This window comes from Magnolia sinica, chromosome 1, assembly GCF_029962835.1.
Source record: "Magnolia sinica isolate HGM2019 chromosome 1, MsV1, whole genome shotgun sequence".
Lineage (NCBI taxonomy): Eukaryota > Viridiplantae > Streptophyta > Magnoliopsida > Magnoliales > Magnoliaceae > Magnolia > Magnolia sinica.
Window position 1 is genome coordinate 73,111,072 of NC_080573.1, and position 10,161 is coordinate 73,121,232.

A 10,161-nucleotide genomic window follows, 5' to 3' on the forward strand; every position below is an offset into this window, starting at 1 on the left:
GCCCGCTAGAGGTGCGGGCGGCACGCCACCGTCCGGGTGGTGCCACCGCCTCTCTGGAGGTGCCAGCAGTGGCTCCGCCCTGAGGTGGTGGCCACCCCCTCCCGAGATGTCATACATGTGTAGGGGACCCCCTGGGTCCCACCGTATTTTATGGTTTGGGTCCCTAGGCCTGTAGGGTACATTTTCTCGGTCTTATGCGTGGATATTCACACCATCTGACTTATTTCAGTTTTGGAATTTGCCGACTTATGGTTCAAACCCGTCAATTAACAGCCTAAAAGAGACTGAGATCAATTCACATGATCTAGGATGCATACGGCCTAAACTACAGTAGTCAATCTCGCCCGTCGGTGAAACTTGGGACTCTAATGTGGTTTCTAGATTCTATCACCCCCTTCCTAAGTCAGAGTGTGTCAGAGTGCGTCATGTTACCTATAACCCAGGTCTAGTTTAATCCACATCATGCTCTGATACCATCTTGTAACGCCTTGAATTTCAGGGGTCGAGCAAAGCTCTACTTGCGAGATCCATCACATCACTTATGCAATATGGATGATAATGTTTAGATTTTACCCATATTAATTGGTTAAGCATGAGTGAGATTATATTAAAATAGCATATCATACTCTGGGTATAATTAAATTTAGCAAGCAGAAGGCTAAAATATATATATTTAAATATGTGGGTGTTTTACCAACTCCAGAGTATGAGTATGTAACCAGGCTGAATATATACAAGTATTGTTTCAAAATGTACAAAAAGGGGAAATGTAAAGTGTTCAACTAAACCAAAATCCCAGTGTTCCCTGCGTATCAACAAGAGGTCTACATCGACCCGCTTAATAAATGAATGTAGGAGAACTCCTCCTCCTCATCCATGTAGTCCTGCTCCATAGCATAGACTACCTCAGTACCTACATCTAAACCATAGTCTGGTTGGTGTTTTAAAACACCATCCCAGGTGGGAATGAGTAGCTAATTCAGTGGAACTATAAAGCAAAGATTAACATGTTATTGTAAGTGCTATAGTTTATATCCCTGTTTGTTGTCAAATTTGTGGTGCCAAAATCACTATTATACTCTGTTATATATAACTTGCATAAGTGAAGCTCTCTCAAGGATCAACATTCATAAACAAGCTAAGCTTACAACAAGCAAAGCTCTCAAGTACAAGACTCAAGATCTTGAATGAAAGAACTGCTCACAAGACAAGACTCTGGAATGAAAGAACTGCTCACAAGACAAGACTCTGGAATGAAAGAACTGCTCACAAGGAAAGACTCAAGCTGAACTCAAGACTCAAGCTGAAACTCAAGCCACTTTCAAGATTGAGTTACATGAAGAGTTCAACTACATCAAGACTTCAAGACTGATACTTCAAGGTCACTTGTTCCTAATGCTTCAATGTCCATACTTCATGATTGAGGTTTGTTTGACCATAGGTTGACCTTAGAAGTAGGTCATTTCGGATACATAAGTCGAATGTTATTTTTCATGTGATTGGTCTGTTCTTCGACTAGTCCTAGGCCTTCTTCGACTAGTCCTAGACTTGCTTCGACCAGTCTAAGAAATTCCTCGACCAGTCGTAAGTTTGTTACAAATTCCGGATAAAATCTGTTAGCCTTCGACTAGTCCTGGAATCTGTTCGACCAGTCGTAGGAACAGTGTCGACTGATCTTCGACCAGTCGTATAACCTTTGACTCGAAGTCCAGCGATGGTTTACAGGACCTACGACCAGTCGAAGGAAACCTACGACCAGTCGTAGGAGAGCTACGACCAGTCGTAGAACGGTCAGAGCATATCCCGCCGGATTTTTCAAATATCTGTTGTTGCTTCGACTAGTCGAAGAGCACTCTAGACCAGTCGAAGACCCGATCTTCTCACCTATAAATAGTGCACGAATCTCAGAAGAAATTATCGATTTAATTAAAGTATTCAAGCCAATCTTCATCGAACTTCTGAGAGATAATTCTGTGCTCCATCTAAGCTAAGTGTGCTTATTTAATATTTTCCTTCCTTAGCTTTATTTTAATTGATTTTGTTTCTGCTATTCCAATCTGATTTGATAAAGAGGAATTATTATTCCCTTTCTTTGGAATCAAAATCAATTAAGGCAAGCCCTATTTGGTTTAATTTAAAATCTATTAGAATTAGAACCATTGTAATCGAGTACTGGACATTGAACTTGGACATTCAATCATCTACTTTAATTTGGTTCTACCGGGCTGCTACAACGAAGGAGATTTTCAGGTATTTTACATATTATAAATTCCTTTCTATTATTTTGGTTTCTTTCAAGATTTGCCAGAAAAATCTTGTTATTTTGGTTATCTGAGGAAAGCCAGGAAAACTCAGAAGTGGGGTTTTTTTAATTGTGTAAGCCCACATACAAAGACACAATTGTAAGGGTTTTGGGTGAACCTGGGAAAACCTATTTTTAGTGAAAGCTAATATCCCCTGTGTGAGGATATTAGGAGTGGAGTAGCATTTTGTGTGGCTGTTGTTTAACAGTTGGTGAACACACAGGCGAACCACTATAATCCCTTGAGTTGTGGTTGATTGTTTTATTCTTCTAATTTTTATTCTTTTTGTGGGATGTATGTATGGTGGTGAATGTTGTAATTATTTCAAGCTTTGTGAGAATGTTGTAATAGCTTAGAATTTACTTTCTGCTATTCCTTTATAAGCTTGATTTTCAATTTCATTTGAAAGTTGTTCCAGCAAGGTTGCCCTGCCATTTTTATGGTGTATGGCTGTCCCTAGAACAATACATCTTTAATTACAAGTTATTTCAATTCAGTTTATATTTATTTTTGTATTCCTCTTCGATTTGAGACTTGATACAAAGACCTTTCTAGAAATAAGGTTGTCCTACCATAAACTCTGTTTTTGGTGTAAGGTTGTCCTTAGAATAACGTTTGTATCAACCTCTCAAGATCTGAATTTTGAGGTTGTTTTTCTTTCCTGCATTGTTATTTAATTTGGCTATTATTTTCTTTATTATTCCGCTGTTATAAGTTTTTATTTGGCATTGTCCTATTCACCACCCCTCTAGGACATATAGCTTGGCCTTTTCAGTTATCAAGTCAATCAAGCAGTAATGATAAAGTAACGCAACAATCACTACCTAACTACTCTTGTTAATGCAGGAATGGAGTGCATAATGATGCATGCCCTCGCATGAAGCCCCCTCAAGTGACTTCATCAACCATTCATGCATAGCAAACTCCTTAAACGTGCACTTCCTCGCCAAAACACATGCAATGCAGTGCATGGTCTTATTAACCAAGTACTTAATTAGACTTATTCATACAATAGATTTGGGAAGCTAAGGTACCTCCCTCTTTATCATTCACTTAAACTGAAAGATCCATCTAGGGTCATCAATCATAGTTAACCACATATGATAAGTAAGTTGTAGAGCATCACCCCTAATGAAAAGCAATGGATAAGCAAACTCAAGAGTTTATACTCGCGGTCACTACGGGGAGGCTCGTCACCTCAACGTAGGCCGATAGTTCGAATATAGTGTCCCATACCACCATATTCGGCTCACGAGTTTGGGTTGCTCACTGGTCACTACGGGGAGGCTCGTCACCCCAGTGTAAGCCAACAGCTCGACCACGGTGCCCATACCACCATGCCTGGCTCATGAGTCTTAGCAGATCGTGGTATCATGGTTGAAGTGGGTCTGTACATTGGTATGTGATACCTTAGATTCAAGCATTGATGTCCATACATGGTAAACACACAGTAGGCCCATTGGTTTTGTTAGATAAGTTTGATTGGTACGAGCGCATGTTGAATTAATCGACATGGAGCGCATAAGCACTCCACGTGGCCTAAGCAATCGTCGTACGACCCGGATTCACACCAAATATATTAAATATGGCGAGACTAATTCTGCCACTCAAACCGAATTGTTACCGATTGCCTGGGCCAAGTTATGGCCCCAATCTTACTCAAGTGCAATGGCAGACACATGTGATAATCATAACAGCATTTAACAAAAAATTCAAATACAATTCTCACTTGAGCATTCTGTCAAACACATTGAACATATTACCAAATATTTACATTTCATCCATAAATTGCATAATCAAAATTATGATTACATAAAGGAAGTTATACATATAGATAAGGTAATTGAGAATCCTATCTCAATACTCTTATTAAATACAAGTCATCAACCATTTCCCATTCTGACATTTGATTAAACACTTAGACTACGCATTACTAAATAAATAGACTAGATTAGTTATGATATGAATTATGGAAATTCATAACACAACATTGGTTATAAAGCATATAACAAAATGGCGCTTAGATTAGAAAGCATGACAAGTATAAATCACAATTTCATATGCATTTAAACATTTCAACAAACACATGGAATGCATCTTATATTCAACATAGTTCACATGTGTATAATTTATCGAAAACGTCGTAACTAAGATAATATGACAACAATCAAGTCAGATATAAATCATTGATGACATTGAAAGCCTTGAAAACCATAACCTAAACATTTATAGTCCGCATCTTTCATCGGAATACTCGATTCGAACATGGTTCAAACACTACATTCCCGAAAACAGAACGTCGGGCACCAATAAAATAGGTTAGTTATTTCATCGATTACTCTATTTGGATCTCTAAATTAAGATTAGGGTTAGGATTTCTTACCCAAATCGTAGCTGAGATGGATCGTGTAGCGAAATAGGAGAGGTGATTTAGCAAGTGGAGTAGCGGAAAAGAATCACAGCAACGATCTCCCTATTTCTCTCTTTTCTCTTCTTTTCTCTCTTCTCTCTCCTAGGGTTAGAGAAATTCGTATGGAATAGAAATGGGGTGGTTTAAGGGCTTTATATAGGCACAAAACTGATGCAAATGGCCCCAAGGCCATAATATACTTGGTTTCTATCCAAAGGGCAACTGTTTTTGACAAATAGGGCCCATAGGAAGGTCCACAACTCACATACATCATAGGGTAAGTTCCCTGTCAATGGATTTATGCCATGATGTGAATTTTTGTGCGGTCAGATTATGTGATCGACCGTGGAGGACCCGTGTCAAATCAACAGTTGTACTTACTCGATCGGGGCCACAAGTATACGAATATGTGTAGGGAAATTTCCTTTTCCCATGGATGAAGTTTGGTCAGAAACAGACGATCCGAAATCCTCAATTTCATGCTTGAGCGAATGGCCTAATTCACTTAATTTCCAATTTATTTTCTATAGATATTCACATTTCTCACACACTTCACTCAGGGCTTAAGTTGTGCGCTTGTGGATACTATCTAGGCTCGATTCCTGTGATGGTTGTCAAGCCCAATAGGATAGACATAATCCTATAGTTTCACGATCATCGGACCTTCGATGTGTAGTGTAGGTCTGATACGGAGTTTCAATGTACTCCCGACAGCGATAGGCTCTTGGGATTTCTTATAAGTTTTTAAGGGACATTGAGTCAATGGTATTAATGATTTTGGGTGTTACCATTTGTGGAAATGGTGGTTCGAGTTAAATCCACCAATTGTTTAGTTTAGTACTTAACTAAAATTTGCCCTAATTATGACAAAATAAGGTACTTTTAGTTAGTATATTATTTTAATTATTTTTTTAGTAGTTCATCATCAAGTCTGATTTATCTCCACCAAATTTGATTAAATTTCGTATTTTAGAAAAATTCTAAAAATTCTGGAAGTAGCAGCTATTTGAACTAATAATTTTTGGATAGTTGTCACATCAATCTAGATTTAGCTATATTAAAATTTTTATTTTATTTTTCACTTATTTTTATATGAAATTAGACTTATCAAGCTTCAATCTGGCTTTTGAATCACCTAAATTAGAGTTATATTGAGGGAGATATGACTTTTTGAAGTCGGTTGAAAAATGTAAAAAATTGCAGCGAGGGTCCACCAAAATTTGGTGCACCAGTGGCGCTCCGCCGACCAGGCGGTGGTGTCGCGCCCCTCTGGTGGTCCTGCCACCCGATATTTGAAACGAGCATATCTTGTAAATCGAAATACATTATTCGATGTGCAATATATGATTTTGGGGTAGGAGAAGCTAAGATATCCAAATAACTTGGTTATTTTGTGAGATTCTATCAGGTTAATGGTCTAAAGTCCATTTTATTTATATTTTTACTATTTATAGTGAAATTTAGTTTAGTTATAGTTTTTTATCCTTTAAGCTTTAAGATTTGTGCCTAATATGGAAGTACTTAGAAAAATTGAAGGAATAAGATGGTGAAATGTGACTTTTTGAAGGAATTGGGTTGAAAAGAGGATTTGAGACTTTGGGATTGAGTTTTGAGAAGTTGATAAGGTGTTATGATAGACCCATTGTCCAAGGATGTCCATCTCCAAGTTGGCAAAAATCCGGGATGTTACAGATAGTGAACAAGTTTTTGGCACCATTGCCGGGGATTGACGGTTGCATTTTTCTAAGATTAACTAGTTTTGAGATTAGTTTTGAGATTAGGTTTTTATATTTTCTGACTTTAGGTTTAGGTTTTTCTGTTTGAATTTTTTAGAAGCTAACATAACCTTCCTGTTTCGTAGGACCTTGAGTTAGACTTTCTAAATTGGTAATATCTTTCTAATTTTTCTCCTTTTCTATTTTTAGGATTAGGTCTTATTTTCTAATCTTTAAAAACTTTCTATTTCTAGGTTTTTAGAAACTAACTTACTTTCTAAATTTAGGTTTTTAGAAGTTTCCTAATTTAGTTTTTAGAAACTTTTTATTTTCAGTTTTTATAAGTTAACTTTCTATTTTAGGAACTTTCTACCTTTAGACTCTCTATTTTTAAAAACTAACTTGTTTTATTTTGTTTTGCAGGTTTTAACTTAGGAACTTTGAATTTGGTATTATTTATAAATTTCTATTTATTTTCTTATTTTTTTGGGTTTAATTTATAATCTGAATTGAGGGCTGCGAGTGTTTCATGCCCAAGTGGGTTCGTGACAACACTCAACGTCTCTTGACTGAAGGAGGATTGGTTGAGGGGTTGATTATCCATCGCAGGACTAGACACCGCTTGAGATCCCTAGAGTTAATTAAGGTTATGGCTGCAAATCAATTGGCCAATCAACCAGAAGGACTACCTCAACCTAGGGTTAGGGAAGTCCAAGATGAGAATGAGGTGCATCAAGCACTCCCGCCTCATACTTTATGAGATTATTTACAACCAGTGGGGGTGAAAACACCCTCATGCATGGTTTTTCCTGAAAATATGGGACACATGGATATCAAGCCAGGGGTGATCCAACTCCTTCCTAAATTTCATGGGCTTGTGTAAGAAAATCCATATTTACACTTGAAAGAGTTTGATGAGATCATAGCCACTTTATATTTTCCAAACGTATCTGAGGACACGGTCAGGCTGAAACTCTTTCCCTTTTCTTTGAAAGAGAAAGCTAAAACATGGTTGCATTCACTACATCCTGGATCTATTAGCACATGGAATGATATGACAAGCGAGTTCATAAAGAAATTTGTTTTCAAATCATAAAATGAACACCCTTAAAAAGTCAATCATGAACTTCGCCCAAAAGGAGGATGAAACATTCTTCTAATGTTGGGAGCGGTTCAAGGATCTTGTCAGTTCATACCCACAACACGGTTTTGAAACGTGGCGCATTACACACTTTTTCTATGATGGTCTGACATCTTTCATGCACCAATTGGTCGAGACAATGTGCAATGGGGAATCATGAATAAAAATGTCGATGATGTGTGGGACTACTTGGATAGACTTGCTGAAAACGCACAATCATGGGACACATACCCAAAATCAAGCACCATGTCTAGGCCAACTCAATCTAAGGAGAGGGGTGGAATGTATATCTTGAAAGAGGACGATGATGTCAATTCTAAAGTGACTAATCTCATAAGGAAATTCAAGGCCATGGAATTAAAGAAGGATAAGGTTAATGAAACTGTTTGTGGTATTTGTGATGACAACATTCACACAACTTAAAATTGTCTAACAATACCTGCCTTTCGAGGGTTCCTAAATGAGGAATCTAATGCTATGAACAATTACCAAAGACCTTTCAATGGACCTACCTCTAATAAATACTATCCTAGTTGGAGAAATCATCAAAACTTCAGTTGGAGGAATGGATAAACGGCTACCCCTCAAGATTTGTTCAATTAAATTCTAAATCAAGTGAAACCTCAAGAGGATCCAGTTTTAGAACATATTTAAAACCAAGAGTTTATCACTCAGGGAATATTACAAACCCTTCAAGATATTTCAAAGGCCATACAAGGGCGTGAGACAAAAAATTCAATTAGAGAAAAAGGGATTCTTCCAGCCCAGCCTTTCCCCAATCCTAAACCGCAATATGAGATAAGTGATCTAAGCTCTTCAAATCAGATGGAGCAAACTAAGTCTATCACCACTCTTCGGAGTGGGAAGATAATTGATAAATCTATTCTGGTAAGGACTGAAAAGCCTAAGGACCTGGAAGAGGACAATGATGATAGATCTAGCACTACTCCACAAGAATTGGAATTGGAACTTCAAGGCAAGCTAGTTACTCCATTTCCCCAATGGTTGGTTGCACCAAAACCTCTCTCTAACTCTCAGGATATTCTAGAGGTGTTGAAACAAGTGAAGGTCAATATTCTTCTACTTGAAGCCGTAAAACCAATACCTTCATATGCCAAATTTCTGAAAGACTTGTGTACGACCAAAAGACGGCAAAATATTCAAAAGAAAATCTTCTTAATTGATAAAGTGAGTTCCATCCTAAAGTAAGATGTGCCATAGATATTTAAAAATCCCGGTAGCCCAACCATCACTTTTGTAATTGGGAATTACCACATTGAGCACGCACTTCTTGACTTAGGAGCGAGCGTAAATATGATTCCCTACTTGATATACAAACAGTTAGGTTTGGGTGAATTAAAACCCACCCTAACCACATTACAACCTGCTGATCATTCTGTTCGTGTACCGAGAGGGATAATTAGGGATGTGTTGGTCCAAGATGACAAATTTTACTACCCTATAGATTTTTTTGTACTGGATACCAAACCCATCAGTAACATGAGTACTCAGATTCCCATCATTCTTGGTCACCCATTCCTTGACACTTCAAACGCAATCATCAATTGGTGTCATGAGCATGTCCTTTGGGAATATGACATTGGAGTTAAACATCTTTTCAACACGGGCAGACGATTAGAGGATGATGACGAATGCCATGATATTTACATGATTGACTCTTTTACGGAAGATAGAACACCTCTGACCTTATCCTCTGATCTTCTAGAGATGTGTCTGGCCACTCCCATAATTTTGATGATAACATGATTAGGGAGATGGGTGTCATGGTTGATACTGTGTTGGTACTTAAAGTTAACCAGTGGAAGCCACAATTTGAAGAATTGCCCCAAACCGAAGAAGTGCCTCTGCCGTCTAACCTCAAGCCACCGAAGCTTGACTTAAAACCTTTGCCCTCTGATTTGAAATATGTATATTTAGGTCAAGATGAGACATACCCAGTGGTGATCTATGACCACCTGGAGAAAGAACAGGAGAGTATGCTCATATCCACTCTCATTAAGCATCAGGGCGCCCTTGAATGGACGATTGTGGACCTCAAGGGAATTGACCCTTCGATTTGTACTCACCGCATTTATCTCAAAGATAATACGAAGAACTCTTGGCAATCACAATGTATATTAAATCCAAACATGAAAGAAGTAGTTAAAGTCGAGGTTCTTAAACTATTGGATGTGGGTATCATATACCCTATATCCGATAGCCAATGGGTGAGTCCAACTCAGGTGGTTCTTAAGAAGTCCGAAATCACCATCATAGCCAATGCCAATAATGAACTCCTCCCAACTAGAGTTACTACTAGTTGGTGAATGTGCATTGACTAAAGGAAGTTAAATACCGTCACGAGGAAGGATCACTTTCCTTGCCCTTCATTGATCAAATTTTGGAAAGGTTAGCTGGTCATTCCTATTACTGTTTCCTTGACGGGTATTCGGGCTACAATCAGATAGAGATAGCCCCTGAAGATCAGGAAAATATTACATTTACATGTCCCTACGACACCTTTGCTTACTAAAGGATGCCATTCGGATTTGTAATGCCCCTACCACCTTTCAGCGACGTATGATGAGTATC

The 10,161-nt window shown here is 38.1% G+C and overlaps 1 non-coding gene across 1 annotated transcript; it reads right to left on the minus strand.

Moving 5' to 3' along the window:
* Nucleotides 1–7,531: 7,531 nt before the first annotated feature.
* LOC131223330 (small nucleolar RNA R71) lies at nucleotides 7,532–7,638 on the minus strand. Its single transcript, XR_009160391.1, has one exon. It is a non-coding gene; the product is annotated as a small nucleolar RNA R71 (small nucleolar RNA).
* Nucleotides 7,639–10,161: the final 2,523 nt, after the last annotated feature.